Below are 16,900 nucleotides of genomic sequence, written 5' to 3'. Positions count from 1 at the left end.
GCAGTCCATGGGGTCGCTAAGAGTTGGACATGACTGAGCGACTTCACTTTCACTTTTCACTTTCATGCATTTGAGAAGGAAATGGCAACCCACTCAAGTGTTCTTGCCTGGAGAATCCCAGGGATGGGGGAGCCTGGTGGGCTGCCGTCTATGGGGTCGGACACGACTGAAGCGACTTAGCAGCAGCAGCAGCAGGGTAATAGGAGTTAGTCCTTAGGCAAAATCATTATAAGCTGCAGAGCTGGAGGAAAACTCACTGTGGAGGTGAGATTTGAGCTGCATCTTAAAATTCAGGCAAGGTTAAAAGATGGGAGAAGGGAGCATAAAGAGCAAAGGAAACAGCATAAAAGAAGGGACCAGGATACAGAGGGAATGGTCAAGGTGTGTTACTGCCTGGGGTGGAGTCTGTACATCAGGATTAGTGAGAAGCTTGGATAATAGAAGGTGGAGCCAGGTTTAAAGGACTTACATCAGGAGAGGGAGTTTGGCTGATTACTTAAGAAGTCTGTCTGTTTTCCTGAGTAGGAACTAGCCCTGCAAGGGCTATAAAGGACATTAGCTTGGTGACAGTCTATAAGAAGAGAGTAGCAGCTTGAATGCTGGGAGGTCAAGATGGCAAAGGCTGCATTAAGCCGGGCCTGGAGGCAATAGAAATGGGGAAAAGAGGAAGCATCTGTGAGACCATGTTATTAAAAAGTGAGTAACCGTGCTGAGTCTTCCCGTCGGCCAGACTCTGTGCTAAGAAACCGTGAGTCCATCTTGTGGCACCATCTCAGCAGCCCTGGCAGGGGGTGTTATTGTCCCCATCAAAGGAAGAGAAAACCAAGGTCATGACTCCAGAGCTTGTGCTCATAGTGACACGAACAGGCTCTGGCAACAAACAGATGCCTCAACTTCTTAGCACGGATGATGGCTTTAACGGCTTCAAAGCCTGGAGAGGGCAGGGAGGCTCTTGGAGGTAATGCATTCTGTTTGGGGTTAGTTGGGTCTGAGCTTACACTGCTTTTGTGCAGGGAGTTTAAAACACCAGGTGAAGAACAGAGCTCATCTCTGAGCTTGGAGGCCAGTTGAAAGACGGTGACTGTGCCTAGGAGGGCCCCTGAGAGCCTTTCTAGACCATGCTTAACCTTTGCATCCAAAAAGCTCATCTAATCTATATGACAGTCCTAGAAGTGAGTGTTGCTTAGTCCCCCCAGAAATCCACCCTGAGACTTAAGAAGCCTCCCGCCCGGCAGAGATGCTGGCTTAGACCCAGGTCAAGCACTTCCTGTTCCAGAAGCTGCTGGCTCAACTAGAAATGAGCAACCCCTTCTCATGGAGCTGCTTCCTTCTGGGGATTTTCACTGCAGGCTGCTGATTAAAAGGAGGCAAAAAACAAGAGTAGACAAAAGCACACCTTTTCTATCCTGATATAGTCAAGAGAAAGTCTTACGAAAGCAACATAGCTCGGTACACTGTATGTGTAAATTTTATTGAACATTCTGATTCCATGATGACACAACAGCTCTTTAAAAACAGAGACAGCATAAACAGTGACAGATCTGTTGCCAGCTCGCAAGTATTACCCGTACCCAGCCTTTGGATCATCTGGAAAAGTAAGTCTGCCAATCTACCAGCAGATGGCTCTGTTTTTCCTGAAAGACTAGCTGTCCCTTCTCAGCCACTGCATCTCAGAAGCAATGAAATAAAAACCAGTTCTCAGTTTGTCCCCATAGATCCCAACACACTTTTGTCTAAAAGCAGAGAACTTCCCTTCCTCTTTAATTTTTAAATAAGAAATACAGTGAGTTAGGGTCTATGTGTCCTAAAAATCAGCATTCAAGTCTCATATACCCATTTCTAGTAAATCTTATGAAACCAAGCCTATACTAGGATATGCTATCCTCAACTTTAGTCCTTACCATAAATCCTACTCATTGGCAAATTTTGCTACAACTGGCAGAAGTAGCTTAAGGAATGTAGAGTCATCCCAAGGATAAAAGTTGAAATTCTAGGCGCTCAAAGCAAAAGTTTCTGAATGGACCACCTTTTGTTAATACTTTAAAAAGCCCAGCTTGAGTAGAGATGGAAGAGCTGCCAGAAAAGAACTGAACCTTATGATGGAAGTAATTTTTCATTTAAAATATTCCCAAAGTGCAGTTCAGAGGTTCTATTACTTCCTTCCTGCTATGCCTTCCCCCCCCTTAAGAAATCTGAATTTTAAAATTAAGTAAAAATAATAATATTTGCTGAGGTTTTTCTCTCTATAGGGGCCCCAAGTTTAATACATCCATGAGAAACGGCTTCCCCTGTATCAAAGCAGGCCAGTCCTGCTGGAACTCTTCAGTAAACAGAACCCTCGTGAGATAGGAAAACTTCATCCAGAACCTCCGAATGTCAAGTGCCAAATACTCAAAACATGCCCCAGGCAAACTGTTCCCTTCAAGATTCAGGTTTCTATGGTGACACCTTCTTACATCCTGACCACTAAGCCAAACTCATCAATTCCTATTTCATCACTTAAAAACACACATCTACATAAAAAGGAGCACATTAGGGTCAGTACGAATGGAAATACAGCCTCAAGGACTTTCAATAATTATTCAGAAGATCTCAAAATTCCACTTAAAATTCTAATTTAATTCAATGAGTCAACTTAAATTGAAAAACACATTTTTAAAATGAAAGGCACATCAGCCCACACACAGCTATCTTTTTGCAGCAGGATCTTGGCCCAGCCTCTCAGTACTTACCTCTCCAGGATGTAGAAGGGAGAGTCATCCTTGGATGCAGCATTGATCCAATTAGCCTATGCTAAGCAGTCTAAATTTCACTTTTTCACAATGTACCATTCTCCTTTGTATAAACGAGATGCAGAACACCCTCTTTCTGGCTCAAACTGTACTAATGAGTGACCAGAATTTACAGCCATGTTGGATGACAGGGCCAACTGTGCGTTAGGTATTTCCTTTCACTTGAAATAACAATGAGAATATGTCAATCAGCTGGTAATATGCCACCAATGGCATCTCACTATCACCTCCCCTTTTTTTATTTTTAGCTTTTATGTGACAGGTGAATACCATCCGTCTGTTTCAAATGCTGCTCCCCTTATTGAATCTTTTAGGGGAATTGAGAGCTGGTAAAAGGTGCTAGCAATAGAGAGGGCCACACTCACACCACGGAGCTGGTCACAATGTCAGGACAGGCCTCAGAAGACTAGGCCCCACAGAGCCTCCTGGACTCTTGGAGGAAGTGGGCTGGAAAGCCTTCTAGCTCTATAGCTGTTGTACAAAAGGAACAATTTTCTCCATAGAAATCTTCACTCATGGCCAAAGTGGGAGGGGGGCTGAAAACTTGGCAGGGAGGAACCGGGGGAAAGGCTGTGCAGTTGTGGTCCTGGGGGCCAGGCAGGTCCCCTTAAAGCCTGACTCTGTAACTTGTAACTGTGTGGCCTTCAACAAGGCACTTAAACCCTTCAAGCTGTTTCTTCAATTGTAAAATGAGAATAAATCTATCTTGCAAATATAACAGGAACACTGTTCTGCAGATAGTAAATGGATGCATTTTTTAGTAAACATTTTAATGAAGTCTAGTGTACATAGAAAAGTTGCACAGGTTATAAATGCAGTGAATTTTTTCAAATCACCACCTTTTTATAAAGAAATTTATTTTTTATGCAATTTTTTTTAAAACTCATTCACCACTTCGTCTGAATTCTTTTTTTGTTAATATTTATTTATTTAGCTGCACCAAGTCAGTTACAGCATGCAGGATCTTCTGATCTTTGTTGTGACACACATGTTCTGTTTTAGTTGAGGTGTGTGGGATCTAGTTCCCTGAATAGGAAACGAACCTGAGCCCCCCTGCATTGGGAACTCAGAGTCTTAGCCACTGGGCCACCAAGGAAGTCCCTTAATACAATTTTAAAGGTTGCTTTCCATTTATAGTTATTACAAAATAGTAGCTCTGTTCCCCTTGTAGTACAATACATCCTTGAGCCTGTCTTAACACTCAGTGTTTTGTACTCTCCACTCCCGCATTGCCCCCACACACACTGGTAAACACTGGTTTGTTCTCTATATCCGTGAGTCTGCCTCTTTTTTTGTTTTTTTCACTAGTTTTGTATTTTTTTAGATTCTACATATAAGCGATATCATACTGTATTTGTCTTTCTCTGACTTATTTCACTAAGCATAATGCCTTCCAAGTCCATCTATGTCGCTTCAGGTGGCAGAATTTCATTCTTCTTTATGGCTAAGCAGTATCCCATTGCATATACATATACCGCATCTTCATTCATTCATCTGTTGATAGACACTTAGGTTGTTTCCATATTTTGGCTATTATAAATAATGCTGCTGTGAACTTTGGGGTACATGCATCTTTAAGAATTAGTGTTTTTGTTTTGTTCAGATATACACCCTCAAGTTTGATTGCTGGGTCATATGGTAGTTCTACATTTAGTTTCTTGAGAAACCTGCATACTGTTTTTCCCAGTGACTGTGCCAATTAACAGTCCTCCCAGTCATGGATAAGGGGAATAACCACTATCTTGACAAATAACCCCCTAGATTAACTTTGCCTGATATAAATGGAATCATACAGTACTAGCCCACTTTGTGAACCCAGCTAGTCAGAAAAGCAAACCAAGAAACCAAAGCATTTAATTTGCTGAGCCGTGTACTGTGCTTTTTGGTTACCCGAAGACAGAGCCGGACTCAGCAAACAAGGCATCATGCCTCACTAGAGACTCCTCTGTAAGCAATGGAATCTTGCACCACCTCACTTTTCTTCTCCATCAAATGGAGCCAACAAGGGTGTTATAAGACATAATTGCTGTTTATAGAAAACCTCAGTGTGTTAGATGAAAGGTACCAGAGGTGGGTAAAGCTTGTTCAAGACAAGCTAACACTTTGATTAGTGGAGCCCAAGGAAAAAAAATATACCCCGTGTCATCTGAGAATTATCCTGCCTGCCAGGAGAAGCAAAGTTTCACTTTACAGAGGACTTTGGGGTGGGGGTGGCTGTTTTTGTTCTCATTTGAATAGCATTTTTAATCCTTGAATTTCACTCCAGGTCTGGGGTTAGAGGAAGTCCTCAAACACAAAGGGAAATTCAACTCATTAGAAGCATAAGGCATTCAAATCATTCCTTCTGTGTAGCCAAGCGCAAAGTAAGTGCTCAGTAAATATTTACTATATGGCCCAATAAATTACTTTATTTACTCAAATCTGTCCTGATGTCCACGAAACAGGTCCCAAGGACCAGGTTGGCATAACAGTTTCAAATCACAAAAAGATGAAGAATCCTATGAAATTATGATTATTTTGAGTTATAGAAAATGTTCATGCTCCATTAGGAATAATTTAGAAAGCCATACTCATATTCCTTCAGGCTGAAGACAGCATGTAAGCAACAGCAAGCTGTTGCATGGTTCAGATGTCATTTGCATCTAGAGAGACACTAAGTACTGTGACAGATGTTTAAACAAATGCATCCAAACTCACACAGCTTCATGAGTGCAAACCTGAGAAGTCTGCCCTCTAAGGTTCCTGTTTAGGACTTTATACAGAGCTTGAGGCCTAGTCTTTTTAATATGTTACTGTGGCAAATCTTCATATTTGGAAGGTAAATTTGATTCTTTTAGAGAGGTCAAAAACATTAGGAACAGATAGGTGATTGAGTATTCTAGGTTAAAGCCAAAGGTGGGTTGTGATGGTGATGTAGTAAGACTTAGAATTTTCTAACATAGCTGATAAACTGGCCCTGAAGCAAATCCCAAGAAGCTGGTCCAGAAATGGTCTTTGAGAGGTTGATTTGGTCAGTCTCCTCACTCCCAGACTGGGGACAAAGCCAGAACAAAGAACACATCATAAGCATCATTACTCTGGGAATATATGCCCAGGAGTGAGTGCTGGATCATTTGGCAACTCTTTTTTTAGATTTTTGAGGAACCTCCATACTGTTTTCCATAGTAGCTGTACCAATTTATAATCCCACTAACGTTATAAGATGGTTCCCTTTTCTCCACTCCTTCTCCAGCATTTGTTATTTGCAGATTTTTTAATGATGGCCATCTGACTGGTATGAGTTAGTACCTTACTGTAATTTCAATTTGCATTTTTCTAATAATTAGTGTTTTGAACACCTTTTTGTGTGCCTATTGCCCACCTGTATGTCTTCTTTGGAGAAATGTCTATTTAGGTCTTTTGCTCATTTTTCAATTGGGTTGTTTGCTTTTTTGTGTTGAGGTGTATGAGCTATTTGCGTATTTTGGAAATTAAGCCTTTGTTGGCCGCATCATTTGCAAATATTTTCTCCCATTCTGAGGGTTGACTTTTCATTTTGTTTATGATTTCCTTTGCTGTGCAAAAGCTTGTAAGTTTGTAGGTTCCATTTGTTAATTTTTGTTTTTATTTCTATTGTCTTGGGAGACTGACCTAAGAACACATTAGCTTGTGTCAGAGAATGTTTTACTATGATCTCTTCTAGGAGTTTTATTACAAACAGGATTTTTAATTAATGAAATAAAATAGATCAAAACAAGCAGAAAATATTAGAGGACATTGCACGCGACAAGGAAGTGTGTGTAAAGCGTGTTGCAATTACATATGTATGTCCTTGTGTCCGTGTGCCTGCATGCTAAGTCTCTGCAGTCGTGTCCACCTCCGTGCGACCCAATGGACTGCAACCCACCAGGCTTCTCTCTCCATGGGATTTTCCAGGCAAGAATACCTGAATGGGCTGCCATGCCATCCTCTAGGGGATCTTCCCAATCCAGAGATAGAACCCACACCTCTTAAGTCTCCTGCATTGGCAGGCAGGTTCTTTACCACTAGCACCACCTGGGAAGCCCATGTCCATGTGTACTGGGTCTCAATGTTAAATTTATTGCTTGGTGTGGGTTTAAGGCAAACATTTAAACCAACAGATTAGATCATCTCCTAGTTTCCTGCTGGCTCTAGAATTTTGCAGTCCTAAAGAAGTCATTTTTGTAAACCATTTTTCTCTTTTATTATTGTAGAAGATCCTAGAATAAAAGTTACTGTTGCCCTACTTATAGCCCCCAGCATGGGGCCTTACAGTTAGTTCAGCCCCACTAAGTATTTCTTACATTCCAACACACCCTCAAGAACACACTCCAACATTGGTGCCATCATTGGTGCCAGCTTTCAGCACCAACAAAAGCGGAAGTCCCAGGTCTGAGTGATGGTCCCAACCAGCAGGAAAACATCTTCCTGAATATCATTGCTTTTCAGCTTGAGAGAATTCCAAGAGCTCAGTAAATGCCACAACCATGCTGACTGCAGCCTCTCAGATATAAACTTTGACAGTGAGATACAGTCCTGATTTTAGGAACAATCTGATTCAGTTTCTAGAGAGATGAGCACTCTAGTGCTAAAGAGAAAAGAACAGGAGAGGAGAAAGGGAACAGATATATTCCAGAATTAAAAACAGGCACACACTAACTACACATCAGCAATGACTTCTAGGAGCATGAAACATCACAGGTCCTGGGAAACTGCTAAGGAAAAACAGGAATAATCTTATGGATTGTTGCTTTGTGAAAGCAGGATATAGAAAGCATGAAAGTTAGCAACTTTTACATCAGAAATCACAACTAGGGAACCCTTTTGCCACAATTGTGGAACTCTAAAGCCCCCTCTACCAAAAAAAAAGAAGAAGAAGAAGAAAGCTGTGCCAGAATTTTTATATAATCAAGGATTCAAGTAAAAATTTCAGCATCCTGCAAAATAAATGTTGCTGCTGCTGCTAAGTCACTTCAGTCGTGTCCGACTCTGTGCAACCCCATAGACGGCAGCCCACCAGGCTCCCCCATCCCTGGGATTCTCCAGGCAAGAATACTGGAGTGGGTTGCCATTTCCTTCTCCAATGCATGAAAGTGAAAAGTGAAAGTGAAGTCGCTCAGTTGTGCCCGGCTCATAGCGACCCCATGGACTGCAGCCTACCAGGCTCCTCCATCCATGGGATTTTCCAGGCAAGAGTACTGGAGTGGGGTGCCATTGCCTTCCTTCCTAAATCACACTTCTTTCCTCAGATAATTCTGATATTAGCTGAAAAGATGGAAATAGAGAAGGCCCAATCTTTCAAAAATCAGGAAGTGGTATTTCTTTTCCAAAATATAAGAGTGGATCAGAAATGAAAACAGCATTTACTCTGAAGTCTAAATGTGGGCTACGACTGGTCACAGGATAGGCTCGTCCCCAAATGAGGCACCTGAGACCCTGGGGCCACACCCCACACGGGGATGAGCAGTAAGAGTAGTAAAGTAAGACTGTGCTGACTGGGGTTGGGGGTTGTCTGGGCATGTAGGGAGGGACATGGAGAGCAGACACAGGCTCAGGGCAGCAGGCAGATGGACTGTACTAGTCAGGGCTTGCCCTGTCCGCAGCAGAGTATACAGACAGGACTTGCATGCCCAGGGTGGGTTAGGCAGCCAGGTCTCTCAGGAAGGCTGGGATTGCCACAGCTAACTGGCCACACTTCTTTCTACTGTCTGTTGTTTTTATTATGTTCCTCAACTCTAGGTATAAATTAAACAACTTCAAAATTAATCCAAAAAATTTACAAAACTGGCACCTAATTTCCTCATAGTCTGTGATGACACTAGACTCCAAATTCCCAAGGAAAGAACCAGCTTGTCTAGCAAAATATACCTCCAGCCCGACCCGGATGGCTGTCCTTGATTCTCTTATCCCATGGGCCATGGCTGATGAGGGAGCAGCGCCCTGGGACTGGCGTGGCTCCTTAGCTGATGGGACTCAGGGCAGGCAAGCTCCACAAACCTGGTGACTCCAGCAGCTTCAGGAAGTTGGATCCCAGGGGAACAAAGAGGCAAATGCCAGCATGGATTCTGACTCAGGGGAACAATACAGGTAGCCAGTGAATAAAACCAGGGCACCAGAGGGAGGCTTAATTACAGGAAAAAGATAGCAGTCGCCCAGTGTGGGGCATACAGTGAGGAGAGGACAGGGGACACAGTTGTACAATCGCCTCTTGCAGAGAGATCCAGCCCCAGAGCCCTATGCAGTGTAGCAAATCAATACTGACTGACTCAGCAGCGTATTTAGCTAAAACAGATCTGCTGTGCCTTCAAGGAAACGGCCCTCGCACATCTGAATCACGTGGGAGCATGTTTCAAATGCAGATATACCAGGCTCCAAAGAACCCAGAAGGAATCCTGAGCTCCAGGGCTGGACCCAGGAATCTGTACCCTGCTGTGGGCTGCGGTGCTACAGATGTGGGCCATCTGGATCCACTCAAGAAACTGCTGCATCCTGAATCCTATTTACTGGGAACTTCAGGTTAAAAGTAATTCTTCTAGGGTTGAACAAAATAGAAGCACTGATGGGCTTCATATAGAGGCATCTGATGTGACTGGTCCACTGTTCAGGGGGATGTGGTCCAAGGTGGAGGTTCTCTCACTCAACCTGCACCCTGGACCGGTTTTCCCAGACTCTGTCTTACACACAGGCCCCAGCTGCAGGGCGGGCAGTCCTAGTTTCTGCCCTAATCCCAAGAGCAGGATCTCAGCCCCACCCTCTACCCACGGCCGCTGATAATTAGGTCATCCTTTCAAGACCTGATGTCGTGGGCCCAGTTAGCCCAGCTCCTAATTGTTCCCAACCCAGAGGGCCAGAAGTGAGCCCTGTGGGTCCACAGACCTCTACATCCCAGTATCTTACCCGCCTCTCCATAATGCCCAGACCACAGAAATGGCTATTGCCTTCTTTTCCCTTACTAGTTTCTTTTCCTCTTGGAGACCCAAATATTTATTGAGCACCCACTGTATATCAGGCACTGAGTAACCAAAGGGAAAGAGTTCTAAATTCCCTAGAGTCTTCAATTCTCCAAAAGAGTATAGGTTGTGATTTGTTCTTTTTTTCCCTCCAATTTTCTATCTTCATTTTGATGATAATCTTTTTTAAATTGATATTCTCCCATATAATTCAGAGCTCATATTTATATTTGTAAACATAATCTTATCAAGTGAATGCCCAATGATGCCATCTTATGATGAACAATGAAGATCCAAAATAAATTAAATAATCTAAGTAGTTGGAAGACTCTGATGCTGGGAGGGATTGGGGGCAGGAGGAGAAGGGGACGACAGAGGATGAGATGGCTGGATGGCATCAGTGACTCGATGGACGTGAGTCTGGGTGAACTCCGGGAGTTGGTGATGGACAGGGAGGCCTGGCGTGCTGCGATTCATGGGGTCACAAAGAGTCAGACACGACTGAGCGACTGAACTGAACTGAAGTAGTTGGAATGCCAAGTGTTTTGGTGTCCAAACTGAAGGAAACCTTGTAGTAAGCAGAACTACTTTCTCATTCTGTTTGCAGAGTCTGTGTTGCACCTGGCAGCTTATAAAAGTTCATTTATTGTGAACATAGCAGTAAATAAACAATGAGGAGCTTTTCTGTTCCTCACTTTTGCACTCATGCTACTAGACGCTCACTTAATGCAGACTTCCAGGATATGTCAGGGCTAACCTTACTTACGAATGAACAAGACAGTTCCACAGAGTTATCAAGTGGCATTTCATTAGAACTGGCATTTCAGAAATGCTCAAGGGTAGACTTTTAATTAACTATGAAGTCTAATTATTCTGCACTAGCAAACAAGACCAGGTTAACTGGTATTCTCTCCTTTAGCATTGAACCCCAGGGCCAAAATAAATACAGAACTGAACCTCAGACCACATCTTCCTACTGTTAAACCCAACATGACCAATTAGTTTCAGAACAATAGCATCATCTGTTATATTAAATGACTGTGACCTACTTGAATAATATTGGTTTTGCAGATGTGTTTGTGCTTCACTCATACATGGTTTGTGCTTCACTCTGTTTTAAAGATAACGTAATAGCTAGTACTTACGGAGAGCTTCCTGCAGCCCAGGCACTGTGCTGCATACTTTACATGGTTTAGCTCATTTAATTCTCATAACAACTCTGAGAGAGGTCCTATTACCCTCATGTTACCAGTGAGCTAACTGAGGCACAGAGAGATCAACTTGCCTAAGATTACATACCAAGTAAATGGTGACTCTAGAATTTGAATCCAAGTGGGTGTGGCTCCAGAGCCTGTGTTCTTAACCACAGCACTGTACTGTTTTATAATTGTATCACAGTGGGACTGGCATGGCATGGAATATACAGCTGCCCCTTGAAGGCATCAACCCCCTACAGAGTCAAAAACCCACTTATAATTTTACAGTCAACCCTCTGCAGATTCAACCAACCAATGATTATGTACTGAGGAATACTAGGGTAGATAATTATTGAAAAATATCTTCATAGTGGACTTGCGCGGTTCAAACTCATGTTGTTCAAGGATCATCCACATATATTTCTTACATAAATATAAATATGGAATTATGTAAACACTATGGACAAAAATTTACATAGCTTTGTATTTTTACATACTTAAGTAGTTACAGTAAAAACCATTTGATCCAATACCCAACTGAGAAGTTCTTTTTTCCTTGAGGAATAATTGACATGTAACATTATACTGTTTTCAGGTGTACAACATAATAATTCCTTATTTATATATATTGTGACAACCACAATAAGTCTAGCTAACACAAAATTTTTCTTGATTAAAAAAAAAAAGTCTATAGTCTATCCAAGTGAAAGAAATTCCGATCTCGCGGTTTCTGCTCAGGGTAACTAGCACCCAGCCTAAATCTCAATGATGACTTTGCAAGAGGAAGGGGCTCTGATACCCAGCTTAGCTCTGCAAGTCCCCTGTTCCCACCTCTCCCTCTCCTCATACTCCAGCCCTTGCTCCCCCACCCCCAGGGAGGTCCTGCTATGTAAAGACCCCTGAACTCAGCTACTTCACCAAATTTCTGAACATTGCAGTGTCTAGACGTGAAGGATTCTGCTGTTAGGTCAGACTTCCTGGTGTAAATGGATACTGGAATCACAGCTGAATTTAGAGCCTTTGAACCCAAGGTGTTGCTCAGCCCAGCCCACCACCACCTCCAGCCCCTTCTACAGGGCAGGTGGGTTCCCCCACTCTCCCCAACAGTTGACGCCTGTGAGTTTTCTATCACAATCAGCTTCCCCACCCTTTTTCTCTCCTCCTTCCTGCCAGACTCACAATGCTGCAGTCCAGGTGCTTCTCTGACTCAGTCAAAGCTCCAACCACATGTTACCGCACTACTGAAGTCTCCAGTTCACCAGGCTGCTCTATAAAAAGTGAATTATGCTGCTAAAACTGCATTTCAAGGGAGTCAGAAAGATGCAAGAAATAAATGCTTCCATTCTGCTGGAGGGATTGTGAATTACCGTCCTTCTTCTTTGCAATACAGAAGATATGACACATAATTATAAGTTAATGAAACTGATTTTTACATGTGACTAGAGAATTATGAAATTATAGAGCTGAAAGAGTCCTCAAAGTTAGATCATTCAGCTGTAAGTTACTGCTTGTTTACAAATGCAAACACTTTTACTAGCAGCCATGGCTTCAAACTTAAAAACGGAAACTCAGTGATCCTGATGCCCTTGGATAGAGTCCTGTCCATTGTCTGATCCTCAGCTTCCTGAATGATGAGAAGTGGGCACAGTAACAGCCAAGTGGCTCCCTGGTCCCTGGGTCACAGCTATGGCGCTGTGTTCCTGAAGTCAGGCGTTCCTGTCACAGTCCAGTGTCACCTTCCTGATGGGGGCACACAAGGCAACTCTCCAGCAGGCCGGTTTGGAACTGTGTTCCCTAAACCATTCCTGCAGCCAGGAGCCTACTGCTCTAGCCTTTCATTGATTTCCATGTTCCTGATTTCATGCATCAAATTCCTTTTCTGCTTCAGATACTCAGAGTGGTTCTTATTTCCTGACAAGAGCTCTGCCTGATACACTTGCACTGATTCATGTAACAACCCTACTGTTAGAGGGGGCAGAATTATTATTCCCTGCTTACAATCTGAGGAAACTGAGGCATAGAAAGCTCATTATGTTTGAAAGCAGCAGAACTGGGTTTCCAACTCAGTCTAGCTCCAAAAACGCTGCTCTGAAGGGAACACTGCCTCCTCCATCTGCTGGTTTAAGTAGCAGGACTTAATGGTGCCTCACTGGACTTGAATCAATCTCCTAAGCTGATGCTATTTCACTTGTGATTCAAATTTGCAGAAGAGTCTGATTGGCCCACTTGGGTCTCAGATCCTGCCTCCCCTATCATCCGTGATTGACAGTTCCACCAAGACTGTGCATTTCCAGCGAGAGGGAGTCTGGTGGTGAGACAGATCACTTGAAGTGATGAATGAGCAGCAGGACCAGTCACTCTGGGGTGAACTATAACCATGGGGGCAACCACTCATTAGGAAGCACCAAAGAGGAATCCAGCCTTGCCATGGCAGAAGCTCAATTCATTTGTTTGAAAGTACCAAAGGAAGGCCTGCCTGACTTGCTGTCTAAAATTTCTTAGCTATGTGTGACCTTGAGCCTGGGCACTTCCCTTCTCCGTATTGGGCCATAAAGGGAAACAAGAAAATATATTTCCTCTTTTCATATCAAGATTTCAAGAACAATTTATTTTGTTACCTCTTTTTAATTTTTAAATAAAATATTCTAATGTAATGTGAATACTAAAAAGATACTTGGGGAAAACCCATCACTGTATCAAATTGCTCTACGCAAGCTACCTTATCCCTCCTTTAGTTTTGCCCAAGTTAAAACCATAGTGGCTATGTGCACTGTTTGTCTGCTCTCTTTACTTATCATTTGTTGTGGTTGTCTAGTCACTCAGTCATGTCCAGCTCTTTTGCAACCCCATGGACTGTAGCCCACCAGGCTCCTCTGTTTCCCAGGCAAAAATACTGGAGTGGGTTGCCATTTCCTTCTCCAGGGGATCTTCCCAACCCAGGGATTGAACCCATGTCTCCTGCTTGGCAGTCAGATTCTTTACCACTGAGCTACCTGGGAAGCCCTTACGTATCATTATGGCAGGCATTTTCCCCTGTTTCAAGTGTCATAATCATTATTTTTACAAAAGCATACATCACCATATTGTTGACCCTAACTTAGTAATTCATTTTCCTATTACTAATTCATGTTGAAAGAGTCCGTATTAGTACAAAGCCAAAGGAGCTTCCGTTTGCTGTTAAGAATGGAATTGGGAATTCTATTTGGAGAACATTAACTATATAAGCTCTACGTGACTCCTCGAGAGTAAGGCCAACTCAGTCGGAACAAGTGCCCATTGCAGAAGGCTTAAGGGCTTGTGGAAAATTCCAGAAGCTGAGGCTCCATACTAGAATTGGGACTAGGGTAACAGGAGAGAGGTGCCCACCTCATGTGCAAAAAGAACAACAAAAAACACAAAACCAAAAACCTCTACGTGACAAATTTGACCCATAATGAGTTGTATTTAATATTTCTTATCTTTCACCTCTAGTTACTAGCATTTAAACCTTTAACATGAATTAAAGGAAAATTTTTTGTGTGTGGCCACACTACATGACTAGCTCCCCGAGCTGGGATTGAACCCAAGCCACTGCAGTGAAAGCTCTGATTCCTAACCACTAGACTACCAAGGAACTCGCTTTTTTTCTTTTGAAATAACTTTAATCATGACTTTTTTGTTAGTTTTTTATTTCATTGAAAAAGGAATAATGCATGTGGCTTTCTTTTCACTGAAGCACAGAGTAGATTATCTCTTATCTCCAGACAAGTATCCTTTATCAAGAAGCAGACATTTCTAATAGCTCCTCTGCATCCTTCCAGAAATTTCCTTTATATATACATGCACACTGATATATGCATGTCCCTTTTTATAAGGACACACGCTGTATTGTGTGTACTGTTTTGACTTGACTTCAGATGGCAGACTGATCCATCTTGGCATATCTAATCTACTTCATTATTTTTTAAAGTGCTGAATCGTTTTCCACTATATGAAAGTGTTATAATTTATTTAACCATTTCCCCATTGAGAGGCATTTTCACAGTTTCTAGATTTTTGTTTTTGTTTTGTATGACAAGTAATGTTGTCACCATAATGTTTTTTGATAGATTCAGGGCAACCAGAAGTCTTAGACCTCCTGGGCAATTTCAATTTAATATAAACAATTATTACTTATTTATTTATTTGTCTGCACCAGGTCTTAGTTTTGCATGTGGGATCTAGTTTCCTGACCAGGGATTGAACTCAAGAACCCTGCATTGGGAGTGCAGAGTGCCAGCCACTGGACTACCAGGAAAGTCCCTAAAAAATTATTTTCAATAAAATTATATAGATTCCAGAAAGGCATTTGATAAAACCTAAAATTTTATCTCCAATTTAAAAATTCTCAGTAAAGCAAATAAAGTTTTTACAATTTCACATTTAATAAGGAAATAATAGAAATTTTCCTATTAGAGTTACAAAACAAAGATACCCACTCTCCCCACTATGGTTTAGTATTGCTCTAGAATTACTAGTCACTGCAAAAGTAAGAAATAGAGGTTTTAAAACTGGAAATAAGGAGGTAAAATTATCCTTATCTATGATGATGAATTATATAACTGGAAAAACACAGAAACAGAAAATTAACAGAAAAACTCTTAGAGCATTCTATAAGAGGACTCTCGTATGTTCTCAGTGACTGGTAAACTGGCACAACCCTTGGTGGGGACTGAGGGTGAAATTTGGATCGTTTCTAATGGATACATTTCTTTTCACGAAATCCTTGATCAGATGGACAACCTTTGTTCAATAAAGAAAAACCTATTGATTGACAAGAGAGGGAAAGAAACAACACTTTAGGTTTTTTAGTGTTTCAGGTCATTGTTGTGCTTGCTCTTGTTGTGTTTTATTTTTTTTGATTGAAACATAATTGAGGCTTTTAAGTCTTGAGAGTTTTGAAATGTTCTGACTGTGTCTTTACTCACCAAGTGACTTTACAGGTCAATATTCTTCACCCTTATGGCAGAAAGTGAAGAGGAACTCAAAAGCCTCTTGGTGAAAGTGAAAGTGGAGAGTGAAAAAGTTGGCTTAAAGCTCAACATTCAGAAAACGAAGATCATGGTGTCTGGTCCCACCACTTCATGGGAAATAGATGGGGAAACAGTGGAAACAGTGTCAGACTTTAGTTTTCTGGGCTCCAAAATCACTACAGATGGTGACTGCAGCCATGAAATTAAAAGACGCTTACTCCTTGGAAGGAAAGTTATGACCAACCTAGATAGCATATTCAAAAGCAGAGACATTACTTTGCCAACAAAGGTTCGTCTAGTCGAGGCTATGGTTTTTCCTGTGATCATGTATGGATGTGAGAGTTGGACTGTGAAGAAGGCTGAGCACTGAAGAATTGATGCTTTTGAACTGTGGTGTTGGAGAAGACTCTTGAGAGTCCCTTGGACTGCAAGGAGATCCAACCAGTCCATTCTGAGGGAGATCAGCCCTGGGATTTCTTTGGAAGGAATGATGCTAAAGCTGAAACTCCAGTACTTTGGCCACCTCATGCGAAGAGTTGACTCATTGGAAAAGACTCTGATGCTGGGAGGGATTGGGGACAGGAGGAGAAGGAGATGACAGAGGATGAGATGGCTGGATGGCATCACTGACTCGATGGACGTGAGTCTGAGTGAACTCCGGGAGTTGGTGATGGACAGGGAGGCCTGGTGTGCTGCAATTCATGGGGTCGCAAAGAGTCGGACACGACTGAGCGACTGATCTGATCTGATCTGATTCTTCAAGTGCTACATCCAGGTACCAATTCATATCACTGAACATGGTGAACTCCTCTGGCTGCTGCTGCTTCTAAGTTACGTCAGTCGTGTCCGACTCTGTGCAACCCCATAGACGGCAGCCCAACAGGCTCCTCTGTCCCTGAGATTCTCCAGGCAGGAACACTGGAGTGGGTTGCCATTTCCTTCTCCAGTGCATGAAAGTGAAAACTGAAAGT

This window comes from Bubalus kerabau, chromosome 8 (genome assembly GCF_029407905.1).
Source record: "Bubalus kerabau isolate K-KA32 ecotype Philippines breed swamp buffalo chromosome 8, PCC_UOA_SB_1v2, whole genome shotgun sequence".
Classification (NCBI taxonomy): Eukaryota; Metazoa; Chordata; class Mammalia; order Artiodactyla; family Bovidae; genus Bubalus; species Bubalus kerabau.
The sequence above is the reverse complement of the archived record's forward strand: the minus strand, read 5'-3'. Positions refer to the sequence as shown.